The 18698-nt window shown below is 42.5% G+C and overlaps 1 long non-coding RNA gene across 1 annotated transcript; it reads left to right on the forward strand.

Moving 5' to 3' along the window:
• Positions 1-2171: 2171 nt before the first annotated feature.
• On the forward strand, positions 2172-17655 carry LOC144382274 (uncharacterized). The gene is made up of 3 exons (XR_013448867.1): positions 2172-2338; positions 8724-8911; positions 17438-17655. It is a non-coding gene; the product is annotated as an uncharacterized LOC144382274 (long non-coding RNA).
• Positions 17656-18698: the final 1043 nt, after the last annotated feature.

The raw sequence follows: 18698 nt of genomic DNA on the forward strand, positions 1-18698 counted from the left end.
TGATTTTTTTAGGTGTAACTCTCCTGGGTCCCAGCCAAAGCCTGCGGTTTCACAAGGGCTCACCTTTGCTGGCTGACCCTGAACTTGACCCGTTTCCTTCTAAGCCCATGCCCATAAAGTTGTTCAGCTTCTTTCCAGTTCACTTGCCTGTTCCAGAATGTATTGATGTGTCCTGGGGAGATTGGCTCCCACTGCCAGGCTGGCCTTCTCCTAGGCTTCCTTCTTCTCCATCTGGTTCTCGTGTTTCTTCATGTACTCTTTAGAAATTGGGTGCATTCACTCACGAGTTTGCTCTTTTGTCCAGTGTTTCCTTGATTTTCTCAGGAGGAGATCAGGACCTTCGAGTCCCTCATTCACGTTGAAAAGCAAAACTGTTCCCTGTCTTCCCTGGACACTCAGCTTTGTGTTATTCCTTCCCACAGCGGGGCTGGGGGCTGCTCTGTGTCATTGGCATCTTGGTTCTGTTCATTGGAAATTTCTTTTGGGGGTGGGTACAGTGTCCTGACCACCTTTCTGTCTTCTACACCGTACAACTGAGCCACTCCATTACAGCCGCTCCAGAAAGCATTTGCTGAAGGATTGCCTGAGAGACCAGAAGCAAATGCATGTGTCTTTCTCTGTCTGGAGCTTTTGACTCCATTTCTAAGAGTCCTTTTGCATGTGATCTTGAGTAAATCAGGTGTCCTGTTGAAACCCTTTCAATCAACACCATGAACAAAAGAGTCTGAGGGCAACACAGCAAACCAGCCTTTCTAAGCATCGCACGTTGCTGCCTTCACTATCAGTGAACTCAGTCTTGTTCAAGTCGGTTGACTCCATGCAGTTGATAGTTTTCCATGTGAAATCTGTTGCGTGGAGAGAACACACTGACTATGTGACAGTTCACAGCCTTTTACACTTGAGAACATATTGCCGCCACTAAGATTGGCCTCTTCAAAGGAGGAGGCAGGGGTTGTAGTTGTAGACCCAGAGATGTCTGGGAGTGAGTTGCCATGCTGATGAAGCCATATTCTGGAAGGCTTCCTTTCGGGTTCATCGTGTCAGGCACAGCCTTGGTCTGAGGATCAGGGCTCCCCGTGGAGGTGTACGACTAACGATGGTCCCCCGCCTCATCCTATAGTTGGTCAGGCTTGGTTTTTCACTTTGAACTGAAAGGAGCCTTCACCGTGTCCGAGAAAAGACCAACTCTGAGAGGACACAAACTGCAATGTTACTTGAGGACTTGATAATGAAGTAGAGAAGTGTAAAGACAGCTCGGATTGCAAGGGACTTGGCAGCATCCGGAGTTTGATTTTTCTTGAACCCTAAATGGGACCTTCAGTTCATTTCCCTCCTTGTGTTGTCAGTCTGTGCATTTATGAGGGACACTGGAATCTAGGCCATCCAGTGTGCTGGAAGGAATGACGGACCATGGACCAGGGTGGAGGAGGTCGATGTAGGTGCTTTGAGCATTGGGACCAGAGAAGGTGGGAAAGCCGGTGATCAGATTTCCCTGAGCCCAAAGCTCCAACCTTCCTAGGGCTGAGCTTTGCAGAGGCCGTTTCACTTGGGAAGATGGGCACACCCTCTTTTGCATGGGGTTGTGGGGCCGAGCCTCAGGATCTGTCATGGAGAGAGATGGCTTGGCTGGACCTGAGCATGCTCTGTGCCTGCAGCTGAGGGGCCCTGGCTTTGAGCATTGTAGGGATTCCCAGTGCGGCCAGCAGAGGGCGCACGCGCACCTCCACCGGGAGGGGGCGGTGTCCCCGCGCGCGCAGCAACTGCCTGCTGTCAGAAGACGTCATGGCGTTATCTGAGCCAGGGTAGCTCAGGGCAGGAGAGGTTGCTGCTGCCCCCTGAGGACCCACTAGCCCTCCGAGAGCCAGAGCTGCGTTTACCAGCAAGTTCTGCCGCCGCCCTGGGGAGAACCTGGGGCCTTTGCAGCAACTTGGTGCCTCCTGAGGAGCGACAGAGAAGCAGCCTTGTTGGCTGAGTGCTGAGGAGGGGGCTCTGGGCGGCTTCCCAGGACCTGCTGGTAGGTGAGCAGCACAGTCGCTTGCATTTTGGGGGCTGTTCCCCTGGTTTGGTCCTTATGTTCCCTGAGGGTATTTGAACCAGAGGTATTTTCCTCAGGGGTCCGTGGATTGAGGGGTCCCGCGACGCCACGTCAGAGATGCTGTGGTGGTTTTGTTACACATGCAGGCTGGTTTCTGGGGAGAAATCCTGACTCCAATGAAGAGGAAGGGGAGCAGCATTTAGTTGGGAGGTGAACACACTAACTGCTGACTCTCAGGACCTTCTAGAAGAATGAGCTGGGATCCCACTGTCTGATTTCTGCTGGAACCGACCAGAGCCCCAGGTAAAAACAAAGTCCCGTCCAGTGTGTAACCTTAAAGGGAGAAACTCTCAGGGAATTATCAGCCACTGTCGGGTTTCTTTGGGAGGAAAGAGACTTGAATGTAGGACAGAGAAGCTGTGATGAAACCTCAGGCACACTGGGGACTATCAGAGAGGCTCACTGTGTTCAGGAGGAAAGGGGGCAATTTGGAAGGCTGTTAAGAACCAAAGGGCCATTGGCGGCATCTGGTAGTTCCAAGTGTGGTAGCTTCTCATGGGTGAGTCCTGTTGGAGGAGGTGGGGGGGCATAGAGAGATGAGAATCGAGTTCTGCTAGCTGGAATAGTGGCGTATCCGTGTGCGCGGTCAAGTCCATGTCTTCCTGTTGGGTCCCCACTGGATCTGGAGTGGTAGTGTGTGAGGGCTCCCCCTGCCCAAACCTCCTGCCTGTGTTTTGTGACGTTTCCCGTTATGAGTTTTCAAAATGACGCTTTTTAAAAAATTTTATTATGTTATGTTAGTCGCCATACAGTACGTTAGTTTTTGATGTAGTGTTCCACGATTCATTGTATTTGTGTAACACCCTTCCTGCTTCTGATCAAGATTTGCTTTGATGAGCAAAATACATCAGAGAAAGATAAATACTGTATGATTTTACTCATCTGTGGAGTTTCTAAAGAAAAGAAAAACAAATGAGCAAAGAGAAGAAAAAAGAGTCAAAGCAAGAAACACTCTTAAGTGTAGAGAACAAGCTGTTGTTACCGAGGGGAGGTGTTTGGGGGAATGGGTTGAATAGGTGATAGGGATTAGGTCATGCACTTGTGATGAGCACCAGGTGTTGCCTGGAAGTGTTGAAGCGCTAGATTGTACACCTGAAATGAATATCATAGTGTATGTGGACTAATTGTACATAAAAACTTTAAAAAAGTTTCCTTGGGAGAATTTCTTTTTCTTTTTAGGATTTTATTTATTTGTATGTATGTATGAGAGAGAGAGAGAGAGACAGAGAGGCAGAGGGAGAAACAGGCCCCCGCTGAGCAAGGATCCCAATGTGGGACTCAATCCCAGGACTCTGGGACCATGACCTGAGCCAAAGGCAGACGCTTAACCGACTGAGCCGCCCAGATGTCCCCGGAAGGCTTCCTGATCAACAGTCAAGTTCTTTGTATTTAGTGGTTTTGTGTTTGAGTGCCAGCAAAGCTTTTTCAGATCGGCATGTCTCACGTTGGAGGGAAGGTGCATCGTGGTTGGAAACTACTCAAGTGACACTTGAGGAACAGGGAGGGTTAGATGGGAGAAACTCTCACGAACTTCCCATGTGAAGTCTGTATCTGCTCAAGATTGAGACCAGTGAGCCAGCATCACTTCATTGGAGACAGTGTTTCTACAGAGGATTGAGAGACAGCAAGTACAGAATCCAAAACAAGATGACAATTCCAAACCATAGGTTGGTTTTAATCCAGGACCCTAGGTCTGAAAGGAGCCAACTGAAAATATTTATTGGCACTTGTTTGGACTGAAGGCAAACCCGGAGTCCTGTATGCCTCCTGGAAGTGTCCTCCCCCAGTGGCTAGGAACAAAAGAGACCAATACTGCAGGAATGCACTGAATGAAATCACTGAGCACATTAGGGAACCTAGAGTACACTGAAGAACATGAAGCAATAGTTAGAGAACTTGTTGCAAGAATAGGAATACTTCTGGGACATTTCAGACACAGTATTGTTCTTTCCAAAGAACTGTTGAGAACTCTATGGGTTATCAGTAGTGGTGTGTTATGTTGTAAATTCAGAAACCATGCATTTGGATTAGAATCAGGATTCAGTTAGTAGTTTAGGTAAAAGAAAGACTTTTGAATTCTGAACCTTCTCAACCTCTAGAAATGCTCACAAGATCAAAATGAGGCTATTTTAGGGAAGATCATAATCCAAAGAGGTTTCCTCCTTTTGCAAGAGACTGGGATATGCAGAAAATGGCATGTTCTTTGCACAAAAGAGGTAGAAGGAGCAACAGTGAGAAAAGGAATGCAGGCCTGGTCTGGACATGTGGGGAAAGCTGTCTCCCCAGATGTTTTCTATTTCAATTTGGGAAGTATTTACCTTCTTGTCACCAGATGGTGTACAGGTCCAGTCAGGGTTTGGTGCCTTCTTTCAATGTGTCCCGTGGACCCAAGAGTCCATTCCCTGGGATTTGGCAGCACAAGGTTTGGTTCGCAGTATGTGCTAAGGGCCTCTCAAGGGAGGTTGAAGAGAATCTCTGTGGAGGTGTCTTTTCCGATAGAGAGACTCTCCAGGTTGCAAGGTGTGATGATCAAGGTAAGTGTCCCCTGGGAGTGGCCTGTGAAAAGATTGCTCTGCTACAACACGGTTAGTTTTAATAGAAGCAACTAGATCTTTGCATTATTGAAATATATCCCCCTTTCCCACCTGTGGGTCAAAAGGGGCAGTGGTCGAATGCATGGATGTCCAGTGACTGTCTCCAAGGGTGAGAGTCTGAGTTCCAAAGGAGGTGGACTTGAGATTTCGAAGGAGTAACAGCAATGCCTTTGGCCCAGGTCGTTGGAAAATATGCACATTTTGCGCATTGAGTCCCCAGTATTGCCATTATTGCATTGGACCATCTGTGAAGATAGGGGTTAGTGATGGACAATGAAAGTGTTGTCAAACTGGCCAAACATCACAAACGGGCTGAGGTCCCTGCACGGTAGAATGGGTTTTCTGGTCACTGTGTAGTTCAAGAGGGCTTCCCTGGGAGGGATACTTTTCTCTAACAGGATTGGAGCCACACACGAGTCATTGGCCTTTCTGCAAGGGAAAGCTTTGGTCCAGTGAGGAAACATAGGCACATTGACTAACACTTATTTCCATGAGATGAGGAAGTTGCATGAAATCCACTTGCCAAATCTCAAAGGGTTCATTGGGCAGTTTAAATGCCCAGGGGAGGTATGGATTTCTTTCCCAGGATTGTATTTTGGACCAAGGGGACGAGCAAGGTAGGCACTTTTTGCAGCCTTCTTAATATTTCCCCACCAATATTGGTTCATGAACACTATCAGTTTGTTATTAGCCCAATGGTTTAATGTTTGTACTGTTGTCAGGCATGGGAATTTTAGAATTTTGGGGAGGGCCAGATTGTTACTTGATCCAAGGCAGAATTCTCTCTTTTTATCAGTCATTAGATTCCCAACATTGTTTCTCCTTGTCTGGGCCCAGTTGTTGGGCATATCTGATCAATTTTTCCAAATTGTCAATTGGTAGAGGACATCCCTTCAGCACATGACAGAGGCCTGACTCTCAAGCTCCTTTTGAGCAGATTTTTTGGCAGAAATGTCAGCAAGGCTGTTTCCTCTGGCGTCCAGGGAGTCAAGTGCAGAATATCCCTGGGACCTTAATAATAGCTAGATCTGCAGGCAAAAGTATGGCATCTGATGAATTTTGGACATAGGAGCCATTTTTTAAATTTTTTAATTTTATTATGTTATGTTACTCACCATACAGTACCTCATTAGTTTTTTTTTTTCTTTAAAGATTTTATTTATTTATTTGACAGAGAGACCCACAGCAAGAGAGGGAACACAAGCAGGGAGAGTGGGAGAGGGAGAAGCAGGCTTCCCGCTGAGCAGGGAGCCCGATGTGGGGCTCGATCCCAGGACCCTGGGATCATGACCTGAGCTGAAGGCAGACGCTTAACGACTGAGCCACCCAGGCGCCCCTAAAGTAAGATTATAAACTGAAATACACACACACAAACACACACACACACACACACACACACCCCTATGATTATTTAGCACACATTTATTCCCCCAGATATTTACTCATTAACCTACTTTGTACTAGACTCTGTGCAGGGTCCTGGGCATACACAAGTTACAGATTCACACAGCTCATAGTTATTAGAATAAAAAAAATGAGCTGGGATTGTTACTGTCTTTGTCACCCTTGGATGAAATGGCACATACATTAAACCATAGCTGACCTTGAGTTGCAGTATTTTCCATGCAAACATACCAGTTAGAGTCAAAAATGGTGTCATCATTGACTTTAAACTCTACCCCTGGAGCCTCTGGCCTGGGTGGATAATTGCCCTAGGGAGAGTCATTTCTTTTGGGGTTCCCAAGGGGATGAAGGGAACCTTAGATGCCAGATGTAATGATCAAAACATTGACTCCATTTCTTTCTCTAGTCCAGTGGGCAGGGCACCAGGTGCATCCAGAAGAAGAAAGAGCTATTGTTTCCTATGAAGGGAAATGAAAATCACTATTTTAGAGTTTAAGCCCAATTAGTGACCTGCATTTCAGGGCCCCAGACAGTGTAGGTTAGATTATCACACATATTGCTTCCCACTTTACCCTAAATGTTGACACGAGAGGAAGGTTTTGGGTTTACCACGTTTCTCATTTATTCAGATGGATGCTCAGATCATGAGAAATAAGAAGAGAATATAGCAGCACAATTAAGTGCCTTTGGAGCAATGTCATTATCTTCCCTTATTCCGTTGGAATAGAAGCTTCATGAAAGGAGGGATTTTTGTCTGTTCTGTTCACGATTCTATCTCTAGCACTTTGGATAATGCCTGGCACACAGTAGCTTTCCCAGGATTTGTTGACTGAATTCATGTATTTCTCCTACAGAAACATTAATATGGGTAGGCTCTTTCTCAGGAGACCTTCTTTTTGCCCTTTCTTGCTCACATACACGTTTTCCTTCCAAGGAAGTGTTTGTGATCTGAATGTGTCTGTTATTTGGTCTTCCATTTATCAACTGCCTTGTCAGGTTGAATAACTGATCGTACTGAAAAAATACTTAGAGGAATGTTTTCCATTAATGGACGTGGAATTTTTAATTTTGAATATACTTATTAGCAACATATATACACACACATAGACAGATACATATATACACTTACACATGCTCTTTGTAGGCTTGTATCTTACAGAAATAGAACTAGTGAATTGTCCTCCCTAGTAGAACCAGTAATTTATCCCCCCTGATAAAACTCAGAGAGGATCCAGTTTGTACCAGGATAAACTATGCTATGCTGTATATCAAATAATCACCCAGATCTCTGTGGTGTATAGAACAACAAAGGTTTGCTTATGTTTTGCTCTTGCTACTTGCCTATCATGGTCTTCTGTGACCTGGTTGATGGAACAACCATTATTTGAAGGGTTACCAGTAGGTGTGGAAGAGTGAGCAATTATATGTTCTAGCTTAGATAGGATAGACATCATTTCCATTCATTGGCCAGAACTTGTCACTTGGCCAGAGTGCATATTCTCACATTACTTGGGTGGGGAGGTGGGGGGGGGGTTTCCTGGGTAATGGCTACTGTAGTTGTCCTTTTACCAGAATATGTTAGATTCATTCTATTTCTGGAAGTCTTTCATAACATAACCCAAAAGAACTTTCCTAGAGGAGCAGTACTTAAAAAAATAAAAACTGACCATTTTGTAACCTTAGCAAACTAGAATTCACATACAGGAGAGTGGTGACAATCATAGACTTTTTGGAACCAGATTTGGAACCAGAGAGAACGGAGTTCAAATTTCATCTGTGCCGCTTAGTGGCTGTGTGGTGTTATGTACAATATTTAGTTTCTCCAAGATTAGTATTTTCCTCCCTAAAACACTTAACAGATAAGATGAAATGACTGTGAAGATAAAATGAAATTCCGTACAGAGGTGCCAAGCACACAATGTCTAACACACATTCAGATTCATTACATGTTAGCTAGCTTGCAAGTTGGAATGTCTTGATATTTTAGGAGTTGGTGCCTCTTGGGCTAAGTTTTCTTGGCAGGAGATGCTTTCATGTTCACAGGAGGGCAGGCAATTAAGATTGCTCGCATTTGTCTGTGGAGGATGTTCTTGAAAGAGCAGTTCTTTTGAAATGGTTCTTCAGCTTACTCTGTTTAAATTTTAGTAATTTTTTGTGTCCACCCACAATCTCACACACGTATTGTCCTTACTCCAGACTCTCTGGAAGTCTTAGTATTTTCAAGTCTGAACCTTGGATATCTATCAGAATCTCCAGGGTGTTTTTCAAAGCACCTATGTCTGAGTCCCACGTCAGGACAATGAAATCGGTTTCTCTGAGAGAGGGGACTCAGTCATCTGTATTTTTAGAAAGCACCTCTAGTGAGTCTAATGAGCAGAGAGGATGGAGAACCACTGCTCTTCATAGCCTTTCTTTTGCTCACCTTTCCAGCTTCACCTACCACCACGTTTCTCTCCCTTGCCCACCATGCTCCAGCCATCTTTTTTGTTCATTGAACATGCCAAAGTTGTTCCTACTTCAGGGCCTTTGCATACACTGTTCCCTAGCCTGGAATCCATCAACTCAAATTTTCATATAACTGATTCTTTTTTATTTTATTTTATCTTATTTTTTATTGCTTTATTTGACAGAGAAAGACACAACAAGAGAAGGAACACAAGCAGGGGGAGTGGGAGAGGGAGAAGCAGGCTCCCCGCTGAGCAGGGAGCCCGATGTGGGGCTCGATCCCAGGACCCCAGGATCATGACCTGAGCCAAAGGCAGAAGCTTAACGACTGAGCCACCCAGGCGCCCCAATATAACTGATTCTTGTTCATCAGGTAGCAACTCAAATGTCATAGTTTTAGGGTGTCACATGATCACCCCTCATCCTGCTTTATTTCCTTTCTAACATTTGTTGGTATTTGAGCTATTGCCGATTCATTTGCTTGTTTCATGCCTATGTCCTCACTATTATATGAGATCTATGAAGGTGGAGCCTTTATATGATTTGTTCACTATTGTATGCCCAGGGCTCAGAACAGTATCTGTTCCAAGGTACTTAACCAAACATTTCTTGAATAAATGACTCTTGTCTGCCATTTGCTGACATCATTGGATGACATCATTTTAACAATCAATTCTTTTTTTTTTTTTTGACTCAAGAATAGCCTTTTATTCTGTTTAACAATCAATTCTTATGAAATCTTCACAAAACAATCATTTCCTTAGAAGCAAGACTTGTGGCTTCTCTATGTCTCATGCCCCTTGACACAATTTATATTGTTTATCGATCTGTTATAGAGAGAAAGGAGAAGAAGCACTGGATAAATATCCATTGTTATTGGGATCATCGTATACCATGGCCTTTGCCCTTTGCGCCTACTTCTTTTCTCTTACTGGTTACCATCATTCTTAAGGTTTCTTGGGTTGGAAAGCATTGAGGTTTCTTTTTCTTAAACTCCTCTCTCTAGGGATCATTAAGAAGAAGAAAACTTATGGGACTTGAAGTCAGAGGTTTGAGTTTGATTCTGATTCAGCAGCTTATCAGGGAAAACCATTTAACCTCCCCGAGCCTGTTAATGAAGTCAGGACACTAACAGTTCCTATCTCAAAAAAACTGTATACAAATAAAGTGAGAGGGGTGCCTGGGTGGCTCAGCTGGTTAATCCTCTGCCTTAGGCTCAGATCATGATCTTGGGGTCCTGGGATCTAGCTCCTCTCAGTGGGGAGTCTGCTTCTTCCTCGCCCTCTGCCCCTCCCCCTGCTTTGCACTCTCTCTCAAAGAAATAGATGAAATCTTAAAAAAAATAAGAAGCAATAGGTAAAATTACCTTGCATTGTGTGGGAATTCAGCAAATACATTTCAAAAGAATATACCACTCGTATGCCACTTAGATTTGCCATTTTCTTTCTGTCCCTCTTGCTATTGTATAAGAATGGGGGAAGGGACCTCCTTCTCAGTCTCCCTGCCTCCATCCCTCCCTCCTCTGGGCCATCAACATAGAATCTGATCTTTTCCACTATACCATCCTACTCTTCTAAAATATTGTGTAAAAATGTGTGCATTTTTATTTTCACGTGTCAGGAAGTTGTTCACGCTCTCTCATTGTACAGTTTTCTCTTGGATCCGTTGGTGTTGAAGGATAGACCTTTGGAAGCAGAAGGCGCCGTAGAGTTCCAGACCCTTAAGCTTACAGAAGAGAAGGAAATAATAATCTATTTACCTTGAGAGGCTGTGAAATCAAAGGAAAAAGTCACCTGCTCCCACACCTCAATTGCAGTCAAGAATAACTGACTTTCCTGAGACAGATGTTTCTGAGGCAGATCAGACTTTCTCTGTACTCATATACCACATGAGGGAAGTTTTTTTTATTGTAAGATTAAAAACAAAAAGCAGGAGAAATAAAGCAGGATCTAAGAGTATAAAAGCTTTCACAATGTGCCGGACAAGAGGACAAATGGAAACAAGTCCATTCATGAAGCTGCATTAAGAAACCCCAGATATTGTTTGAGTTGAGGCACTAGGAGAGACACATACGGAGAGATGTGTCTCGGATTATACTTTGGTTTCTAGGAACTTCCAGCAGCCACCATCAAATACTAATTTGGAGAATCCGGTTTGAATATTGCCTAGCTTAATGGTTTTCAAAGTATGTTTTGGGGATCTTTAGAATCAGAATCATTGTGGCATGCTTTAACTTGTTACCTTATTTGCATTATTTCTCTCATTATTTACATATACATACTACATACACATATGAATATATACATATGTTTGTATATGTATATACACACACATTTTTTTCTAAACCATTTATTTGAAAGAAAGTTGCAGACATTATTCTCTTCACATTTAAAGTCTTCTGCATTCATCCTTAAGACATAAGAAGGACATTCTTCTGTATAACAATAATACTATTTTCACACCTAAGACAATCATAGTTCCTTGATATCATTTATATCCCTTCCACAACTGAAAATTCTTTATCTCAAAATGTCTTTTCGAGTCTTTTTTTTTTGAAGATCCAGGATCCAAACAAGATCCATGTCATGCATCTTGTTCTTATGTCTTGTTGGTCTTTTCTAACCTGGAGGAATTCTTCTGCTTTTATTGCCGTGACATTGCCTTTGAATCCAGGGGAGTTGTCTTGTTGAATATTTCACATACCGCACATGTGTGATTGTTTCCTCATTGTTGTGGTCTGAATCTTTGCGTCCCCTACCCCAAATTTATATGTTGAAATCCTAACCCCTGAGGTGACGGTATTAGGAGGTGGGAACTTTGGGAGGTTATCAGGGATCACCTAATAGTTTAATTGAGCCTACTAGTTTTGAGGCTAATAGTTTACCTTAATGAGGCTTTGCCCTCATGTATGGGATTAGCACCCTTACGACAGAGGCCCGAGAGCTTTCTTGCCTTTTCCACCGTGTGAGGATACAAGAAGAGGACCCACATCCAACCATGCTGGCACCTTGATCCCAAACTTCTGGCTTCCAGAACTATGAGAACTAAATTTCTGTTGTTTAGAAGCCCACCCCAGTGTGTGGTATTTTGTTATGGCTTCCCAAATGGACTAAGACACTCATGGTATCATTTAACTTGTTAATGTGAATTGGAGATTAGGTTTAGATTGGAGTAGATCAGATTCAGGATCAATATTTTTGACGAGAACATTTCATAGGCAATCCACATACAATACATTGCATCATGTCACTAGGCCTATGTGTCAGATTGTTCCACTGTTAATGATGTGAAATGGGCTTACTTGGTTTAGATGGTGTCAGACACATTTCTCAATTGAAGGTACATTGAGGTAAGCATGTAATTTGTGGGATAATACTTGGCTCTGTGTGAATATCCTATTTCCTAAAAACTTTCATTGAGAGGAGAGAGCGTCCAATAATGATCCTTATCTGAATCAATCACTGCATTGGAGGTTACAAAAGGTTGATTTTCAAATTCTGTCATTTTTCTACATTTACTAACTGCCATTTTCTCTGAAAAGAACTTTGCTTCCTCCTCCTAACCTCAGTATCACTACCGAGTCATAGGATTTTAAAACGTCGATGTTCTAACCAGTTGCAATGATTATTCTTTTTGATGTCTAAATTTTCTCAAATTTGGTCAGTGAGAGCCCTTTTAATGGACTTTTGTATTCCTTTGACACGCCCCCATCATTATTTCATTACTTCTTTACTTTCTCATCTAACGAGAGGTCCCAGGCTTACCTGGTATTCGCTCTGCTCTATACTTGGAAACATCAGTGTCTCATAGGATCTCCTTGAATAGGAAATGATCTTTAGAAGTCATGATGTACGCTCAATGTTGATTCATTATTATTAGATGCCATTGTTTGGAGGAACTTTTTAGTACATAGAACTGGGAAAAACAATTTCCAAATCCAATTTAACATTACAATTGCTTTTTAATGTTTGGGGAGCATTTGTTTCTATTTTCCTTGAAACTATCTATTCATGTATTTTGCCTATTTTCCTACCAAGTTTGGTCTTTTTCTTCTTTAAGAAGCCGGGATATATTAGGGATATTAGCTCTATGTCTGTTAGATAAGTTGCAAATGTTTTCACTCCGTACCTCATTTGTAATATCTGACCCCCATTCGCCAGCCTGGAGCTAATTTCTGAAGAAGGGCTCCTTATTCACACGAGCAAAACATGGACAGAAGAAAATGGAATTCCTGTTTTTTGGATGTCAGGCACTTTTTTGGGTGCTTTGTGAACATTTTCTCATTTGCAGCTTATGAAATATCTTTGAATATTATTTCTTGCCTGAAACCCCTGTGGCTAACGTGTTTTAGAATTCCTTGTTTTTCAGTTTTTATAAAGGTGATACGGTGTATAGAACCATGCTACTCCCCTAACAGGATCTGGAGCTGCATCTTGAAATCATACTAATAAATATTTCTGCCTTGAAATATATGAATATTCCTACTGATTAGGATAAATAAATACTATGGGGAGGAGTTTCACTTGCTGATAGGTCAGGTTATGCAGCCAAATGAGATATGAAAAGCACTTTTATTTTTCAGAGCTTTTCGGATTTTGGAATGGTGGATAAGAGATGTTGGAGCTCTATCACCTTTACTTTGTAGGCAGGGGAAAGGAGTTTTGGTGTTTGTTTTTTAACCAAATACATCCTCTGACTTTCACCCTTTTCTTCTTTTTCTCTTTGTTTTGTAAGGAAGGGAGGAGGGGGCAAGCTGGAGAGCTTGCGGATTCAAGTGAGTACCATGAAAAGCGTGGTGTCTCTCCACTTGTCTTCTCTCCACCTCCCTGCAGCCAGGGTGAGACTGAGACATGCAGCCCCTCTGGTAGCCCAGTATTCTTTATAACCGATATTTAACCAATATTCTTTATACACTTGTTCAATATCTGTTTGGAGGAAAGGCTGTTTGCTGCATGGGGGAAGGATGAAAAAGAAAGATACAGGTGACAGTGTGCAGCCTCATCCCCAGAGTTCCAAGCACAGCAGCTCTGCCCCCAAACGTGCATGCCTCTCTCAGTCCGAAGGACACTCTGCAGTTGGTCTGATCTCCTCTCCTTAGGTGGGTGGTTAGCAACCACCTCCTTTCATTCATGTGTCTTTTATGGGATTAGTACATAGTATACCAAATTACTTCCAGCCACACACTCTCAGTCTCTCTGAGAGGGATTATGATACGACACATTTTTTGGTCTTATTCCTTTTCTGGTTCCCTTAACAGACTATGCCCCAAACAAATATGCTGTAGGCCCTGGTCTGTAATGAAATATTTTGCCAAAAGTGCTTGTTTTGCTTCATTATCTCCACTTATCTGGCTGAATACGGCCTCCTTCTGTACTGTGGAGTGTTTCTGTTTTTTTTTTTTTTAAAGATTTTATTTATTTATTTGACACAGAGAGACAGAGTGAGAGAGGGAACACAAGCAGGGGTAGCGGGAGAGGGAGAAGCCGGCTTCCCGCCAAGCAGGGAGCCCGATGCGGGGCTCGATCCCAGGACCTTGGGATCATGACCTGAGCCGAAGGCAGACACTTAACGACTGAGCCACCCAGGCGTCCCTGTACTGTGGAGTTTTATGGTTTTTATATTCTGGTTTTTCGTGACCTATCTCATTTTTCCATCAAAACCAAACTCTCCTGTCTCCTTGTGCCTCAGGGCGCTACTGAAAATCTAGTAAGTGATTTCCAGTATAGAGGAAGGACTGGATTCGTGATCCATTCCTCCCACAGTTTTGATCTTTGACATAATACCTTAACTCAAAAGTGCTCTAATGGCAAGCAGGTATTATAGGCCATAGCATGTAGGTGGAGGGACTGCAGATTGAGGACTTTTAATTTCATCATCAGCACACCACCCTATGCGCAGTCTCAGTCAGCTAGGTGTCTAACTCTCGCTTTAATTTTGGCTCAGGTCATGATCTCATGGTTGTTGGATTGAGCCCTGTGTCAGTGTCAGGCTCCACTTGAGATGGGAGTCTGCTTGAGATTCTGTCTCTTCCTCTGCCTTCCCCACTTCCTCCCCTCCCCCGCCTCGATCTCATGCACTCTCTCTTTTGCTCCCTCTCTCATAAAGAAATCAATCTTTAAAAAAATGAGTCAGAGAAAGATAAACATTCTGATTTTAAAATGGAAAAAGGACAGTAAACATAAGAAAACTTCAATCTTACTAGTAATCAAAGGACAAAGAAGATTATTCACTTTTCACATTGGCAAAGACTTAAAACCTGATCATATCCAATGTTACTTGCTCCTTTACTGTCTGGAAGGGTTTTTGTAAGTTTCATGTTATTTCTTCCATAAATGTTTGATAGGATTTACCAGTAAAACCACTTGGACCTGGGGCTTTCTTTCTGGTAAGGTTGTTAATAATTATTTCAGTTATTAAAATAGATACTGGATCATTCAGATTTTTGTTTTATTTTGTGTGGTATGTTATATTTTTTGAGGCATCTTTCCATTTCATCTACATTGTTGAATTTGTTGACATAAAACTGTTCATAGTATTTTCTTGTTATCTTTTTTTTTTAAAGCTTTATTTACGTATTTTAGAGAGAGAAAGTGAGAGACTGGTAGAGGGGGAGAGGGAGAGGGAGAGAGAGAATCTCAAGCAGGTTCCCCACTGAGTGCAGAGCCCAACATGGGGCTCAATCCCACGACCCTGAGATCATGACCTAAGCCAAAACTGGCTAAGGCCAACACTTAATCAACTGAGCCACCCAGGCACCTCTATCTTTTTAATATGTGTAAGATCTGTAGCGATAACTCCTTTTATATTTCTGATATTGGCACACAAAAATTTTATGTTAAAGGATGATCATCCAAGTGTTTTATAAAGTAAAAAATTGAAAAAAAAATATAAAATCATACCTCTAACAATAAGGGATTAGTAAAGTAAAAAACTTTATCATCTTGACAGAATGAACTACTACATGTCCCTTAAAATTATATGAAAACTATTATGAAATAATACTGCATGCTTACCAGGATGACTGAAGTTCAAAAGATTCATAATAACAAGTGTTGTTGAGGGTATGGAGCAAATAGAACTTTTTGTTTTTTGAAGATTTTATTGATTTTTTGACAGAGACAGCGAGAAAGGGAACACAAGCAGGGGGAGCGGGAGAGGGAGAAGCAGGCTTCCCGCAGAGCAGGGAGCCCGATGTGGGGCTCGATCCCAGGACCCTGGGACCGAGACCTGAGCCGAAGGCAGACGCTTAACGACTGAGCCACCCAGGCGCGCCCAAATAGAACTTTTTAAAAAAAAGTTTTTCTTTAAATGCCAGTTAACATACAGTATAATATTAGTTTCAGGTGTAGGATTTAGTGATTCAACAAACCAAACAACATCCAGTGCCCATCACAACAAATGTGCTTCTTAATCCCCATCACCTGTTTCACCCATCTCCCCACCCACCTCCCCTCTGGCAACCATCAGTGTGTTCTCTATAGTTATAAGTCTCTTTCGTGGTTTGCCTCTCTCTCTCTCTCTCTCTCTCTCTTTTTCCTTATGCTCATTTGTTTTGTTTCTTAAATTCCGCATATGATTGAAATCATCTGATATTTGTCTTTCTCTGACTGACTTATTTCGCTTAGCATAATTATGCAAATGGAACTTTGATTCAGCTTCCACTGTGGTAGGAGTATAAATTGGGAATTAGAAAACTGTGGTAATATCTTAATCAAACTGAAAATATGCATACCTTATGATTCAGCATCTCCCCTCCTAGATCTCTCTCAATCATAAATCTTTGCACCTATTCAGCCACAGACATGTAGAATAATATTCAAAGCACCTTTATTCATGTTATCCCAGATTGGAATCAATCCCATTCTCTCACCAAAAGTAGAGTGGATCAGTAAATTTTAGGTGTATTCATACAATGGGATTCTACATAGCAATGAAGAAGAATGACCTATTGATACAGATACAGACAATGACATGGATAAATCTCACAGGCATTATTTTGAGAGAAAGAAGTCAGACACAAAAGAGTACAGACGGGATGATTCCATTTGTATAAGGGAGCAGGCAAAATTAATCTATGGTTTTAGAAGTCAGAATAATAGTTACTGATGGAAAGAGAGGCTAAAGGTAAAACTTGAGACCAGTTAGAGGTGAAGAAAGGAAGTGCTTCATTCAGAGTTAACTCCAGTAGGGAATGCTCAGAGGAGAGACTTCCGGAGCAAAATTTAGTTGAGTTTTTTAAGCTGTGTCAAAACACTGGGAAAGCAGGTTTGCGATTTAGAGAGTGGGATGTTCAAATTGCTTGTCATATTTAACATTCCTGTGACTTTTGTGGTTGGCCAGTTCTGAATTGGGATGGCCCATGGAATCTGCTTGCAGTCATCTGCCACTCAGAATTGATTGCTCTTAGGATTTAATTGACTTTTCCCAATTCCTGAAACTGCTTTTAGGTACAGAAATTTACTTCTAAGTTCATAAAAGGAGGAGTTCAGTTTTCACAGAGGCATGAGGACATGAGGGAGCCTATTAGGGTGCTGGGAATATCTTATGCCCTAATCTAAATGTGATTACAGGCGCATAAACATGTAAACATTCATTGGGCTGTTCATGTAAGATTTGTGTACTTACTGAATGTATGTTTTACTCAATTAAAAATTTTAAAATGGTACTATGTAAGTATGCATTATTGCACAGAACATTTCTCTTATATTGCTGAATGAAAAAGACAAGTTATGCTAGAACATTTCTCCTTGAACTCACTTCTACTAAAAAAGTGTTTCTATATACGAAGAAAGAAGACTGGAAGAATATACACCAAAATATGAGATGGTGAATGACTCTTATTTTTTTATTTTTGTTTATTTGCATTTTCTAAACTTTCTCTAATGCTTGTGTATCTGAGGTGGTCCAGAGCCCTCCCCAGACCACCACAGCCCCACGCTCAATAGCAGTAACCACAAGCATTTACCACCTCTGACCCCAACACATCTGGGACATCATCAGCTCTACCAGTCCAGCGGAGGTAACCATCTTCATCCATGATCCCTCTGTCCCCTGTGAGGTAAGCCATGTGGACTCTCGCTGAAGCATATTCCTCCCAGCTCACCTGAGAGAAGAACAAATTCAGAAACCTAAATTTACATAACTTCCACAATCATTTAATGGTATGAGCTGAGCACTGTGCTAGCTAGCCCTGAAGGGAGATAGAGAAAAAGAACACAAAATCTGCACTCTCCAGGTGCTTCCCAGAGAGAAAACACACATAGATCTTTGTTGGTGACTTCTGTTAGCATCAGGTGTTTTTTTTTTTTTTTTCTTCCCATCTGGAAACAGGAATAAGGATGGTACTTTACCCAGAGGTTTTTTCCTGAGGCTGAAATGATGCAATGCAAGCATAGCATTTAGCATAGGGCCAGTTGCCGTTTGTGCAAGGGACGCTGGCTGCTATTTTCTTAGGCTCATCATCCATCAAACACAATCACTGCTCTTAAATTGTGCCTTTAATTTCAACACTGTCCATGGCTTTCTATCAGAAGGTGACTTTGGATTTATGTTCTTACACCAGAAACACAATAGAGTGATTAGTACAAATACCCCTTAGCACAGACAACCTCATTTTGCTTGATCATTCTGTAGAGTATCCACAGATTCTTTTTTTAAAAAGATTTTAGGGGCGCCTGGGTGGCTCAGTCGTTAGGCGTCTGCCTTCGGCTCAGGTCATGATCCCAGGGTCCTGGGATCAGCCCCACATCAGGCTCCCTGCTCCGCGGGAAGCCTGCTTCTCCCTCTCCCACTCGTCCTGCTTGTGTGCTCTCTCTCTCTCTCTCTGTCAAATAAATAAATAAAATCTTCACACACACACAAAAAGATTTTACTTATTTGAGAGAGAGAGAGAGAAAGAGAAAGAACACAGGGAGAGAGCACAGAGGGAGTTGGAGAAGCCGACTCCCCACTGAGCAGAGAGCCCGGCATGGGGCTTGATCTCAGGACGCTGGGATCATGACCTGAGCTGAAGGGAGACGTCCAACCGACTGAGCCACCCAGTGCCCCAGATAGCCACAGATTCTAACAGCACTTGACTTGACTGCTATTGAAACCACAAGACCAGTTAGTCTAGGTTCTTGTATCTAAAAAAAATCTGCTTCTTAAAGTTCTAATGAATT

The sequence above is a fragment of the Halichoerus grypus genome, chromosome 6 (assembly GCF_964656455.1).
Source record: "Halichoerus grypus chromosome 6, mHalGry1.hap1.1, whole genome shotgun sequence".
NCBI lineage: Eukaryota > Metazoa > Chordata > Mammalia > Carnivora > Phocidae > Halichoerus > Halichoerus grypus.